Raw genomic sequence first — 3,834 nt, 5'->3', positions numbered from 1 at the left:
GCCTAAATTGATAGACAAAGCAAAGCCAAAATTGTTGTTCTTTACCATCGAAACCAGATGAATTTTCGTGGAGTCCCACTTACAAATTTTGAACCCACGTATTTTTTTCACGCCACCCCTGGGGATCCACCTGGATCACTTTAGGAATCGAAAATCCTTGTGATTCGTGTGGAGTTTTGCTTTGCTTCAAATACGTAAAATGTTGTACTCACAGTTTTGCGAAATACTTGAAGAAAAGTTAAAAATAAATTTTTTCCTCTGCTGCAATGTTTGCAAAAATAGACTTAGGCTTCTAGCTTAACTTTTCCCTAGCGTTATGCATTTTTGTGTATATTTTGATTTAATAAAAAAAAGCATTGTACAATTTTTAATCTTGTTGTTTTACAATCATTTATATGACTATACTTGTACATGCATATGTATAGACATTTGGAAAACCCTTATGTATAGTCCGATTTGGTTCATACTTAGAAATCTTTATTTAAAAATATATCTTTACTATTAACTTATGTAAGTAAATACTTAATATAACTCTCATATTTCAGGCAACTCTACCCTGTAAATGGACCTTGCTTAAAATTCAGAAAATTAAACTACATATCGAGCCCTAACCGCCAAAATAACGTAAGCGACAATTTTTTCAAAATTTTCTTTTTGATGCAGAAATATTTCTAGAGCATCTAGATGCATTTCTGCATCAAAAATAAAATTTCGAAAAAAATGTCGCTTACGTTATTTTTGCGGTTTGGGCTCGATATGTACATACCTAGAAGTAAACAAAAATCACTTATCACTAAATCTAATTCTATCACTAAACACTTTACTTAATGTTTCATAAAAATTTTTCGAAGCTACATATATTTGCATGAAAAATAAATGAGAATTCAGAGCAGTTGGATGCTTACATACATACGGATATTTCCAAACTGGCTCGCATGACAAAATGTAAAAAAAAAACATTGAAAAAGTCAAAAATTTAAAAAGATTTTTCTAGATTTGCATAGCAATTATAAATGTCCCCTTATTCAGTAAAAAAATTGGAACTGTTGATAGTAGCGATTTAAAGATATTGGTAAACATACGCGCTGGCGTGACGTTACGAAAAACAGAAGTAGATTTTGACTTGGGTTACAAAATTGCAAAACTTTGCGAATTGGGCAAGAACTATTTGTATACAAGTTTTTGTACTAACATTAGAAAAGTTTAAATATTAGATTTCCAAGTTTTTAAATGTAGAAATATTTTCTGCTGTATGTATAATCAGCTGAATTATCTGACGTGACGTTACCTGGCGTTACGTTACTATAATTTCCGTTACTATAATTTCCATTGAAAAAGCTTAGTTAATATTGTTCTTGAACGAATTTTTAACGGGAGGATGCATTTTATGTCGAGCGTACTTTTTATTTTGACATCAGCGCCACCAGCGGCTCCATTTTTTGCAAATCTATGTCTTATATTGCGTTTCAACTAAATCTGAAACAAATCAGAGTCTGAATAGGGTTTTTCAATATATATCTCGACCCTGGCGCCACCTAACGAGACCTTTTTTGCAAAACAACTGTTTCTGCTTACATAACCAGTAACATTTGCTGGAATCGCTCGTATAAATACATATAAATATTGTCGTTTAAGGTACAGAACCGCGTAACTGAGATTTTTTTGCCAAAAATTGAATTTGATCGCACAAGCTCTTGGGTCAAGCGTTCGTCCTGAAATATACTAGCCAGAAATGCGATTGCTTTATAAAAATGAGAACCATTTTGAAATATGAGAGTTTTTACTCTCTAGAAAATAATTTATGCAACTCCACATACGCGGTTTTGCATTACGTATGTATGTACGTAGCTCGAATTTTGAATAGGTGAATCGTGTTAGAAGTCAAGACCATTTTAGTCTGCGTACTTCATAAAATTAAATTTATGGCACATATTTATGTACATATGTATATTAAGTAAAGAAATTTTATATACGACTAGTATTTTCACATCTTGGGATCGCAAATAATTAATTCACTTCCACTTCAACGAGAGCAGGACTCATAAATCAATTAAAACTATAAATAATAAAGGCTGATATGCATACATACATACATACATCTAATATATGAAACGGCTCGACCGATCTTATGAACTTTTTTGTATATATATGGTAGGTATGCGAATCGGATGTAAAGTATATTTCATACCGCTAGGTGCAGGGGGTGTGGCACCTCCCATACAAACCGAATTTTTCATACTGCATATCTCTGGAAGTGTTCATAGTACTCTATTCGAAGATGGTATGGAGATATATGAAATCAATCCCATACTCTTAGAAAAAATTGGAGCTACTTATTTTAAAAGTGGGCGTGGCGCCTTTCAAACGCACTGAAACTATTACGTAAATGGAGGACGTGGGGCTAGGTTTTAAAGAAATTAAAGATGTAAAGGCCCGAAGCCAAAACCAAAACGGGCGTATAGCGTTTGCTGTACTTCATAGTTATAAAAAGCTACATATAAGTATAAAGTACAAGTTGTACTTTATATGTCTCCTACTTGCAAAATACAAATCTAGATAAAGGAGTGTCAAATTTGAGTTATCACAAATTACGTAACCTTGTATTATTGAATCAAGATATGTATGTATGGTATGTGTGACAGTATTAGTTTTAGACGAGAGCGGTTTAAAAATGTTGCAACTGTTTTAAAATATCACAAGAGAGAGGTTTAAGAAACTTTCAGTTTGAAAATATTTCGAAGACAGATTGTAAATCTACTATTTTTGGCATAGTTTCGATTTGTTGAGTTTTATTGAAATAAATAACATCTAATGTAGCACGAAGAAATTTCATTCACTCAGCGAAGCGGGTGAGGGGGATCTAGTATGAGATATTTTCTAAAAAAGTGTTTCATAATTATTATGAATTTTTATTATTTCTAAAAATAGCACAACCGACTTCTGTGCCAGCTGATAATCTTTGTATGGAGGTTTATGAGCAATTATGTATGTACATATGTGGGTGCATATATATGCGCATCAGGCCGCTTAAGAAAATATTACTAAGCTTTACCAACTATTAAAATATACACAATAATTGCATATTTGCACACAGTCATTTCAGTTATTGTGTATTTGTATGCAAGTATGTATGTAAGTACGATAATTTACGAGAAAAAGATACCCACGATAGTAATTTTCAGCTCCTAAATCGTTTGTCTCTGTTAAAGAATGTGGCAAGTGGCGTAAAAAATACGAAAACGTCACGAGCGAGGCGGTTGACTCATCCAATTTATGTTCATATAAGGGTGTTCGATTATTCGACTTTTTCCAAAACCGGTTTTCGAGTTATTCGAAAAAAGGCAATAATCAGGCTTATCCTGAATTTCACACGCAAATTGTTTATCCGCCCATAGTAAATACACGGAAACAAAAAATTAAAAGTGAACCGGTTCGGGGAAAATGAAACTAATGATAAGGCGGGTTCGGGGAACGCTTACAGTTACAATTGAAAGCCAAGAATGGCATAAAACTATTACAATTAGATATGGCTGTCATGTGAGTTACATAAATGTTACACATTGATTGGTAAAAAAGTTAGGTTTGCGGCTTCAACAAAATAAGAAATGTAATGAATTAGGGTAAAATTTACTAAATATTCGAATGAAAAACCCGGTTTATTCGACGATAAAACTCCGGTTTATTTGATATTCGATATTCGAAAAACTACGATTTCAAGAACATCGCGCAAAAAAATATAAAAAACCGGTTTAAACTGGTTTGGAAAAAACCGATTCAATCACCCTAGTACATATGTATTAGAGGTATACGCCGCCGGGCCACGCCGCCGCCGCC

Source organism: Rhagoletis pomonella, unplaced genomic scaffold, assembly GCF_013731165.1.
Source record: "Rhagoletis pomonella isolate Grant_MI unplaced genomic scaffold, Rhpom_1.0 Rhpom_scaffold_00006, whole genome shotgun sequence".
NCBI classification, from domain to species: Eukaryota; Metazoa; Arthropoda; class Insecta; order Diptera; family Tephritidae; genus Rhagoletis; species Rhagoletis pomonella.
Note: the sequence above shows the minus strand (reverse complement) of the source record.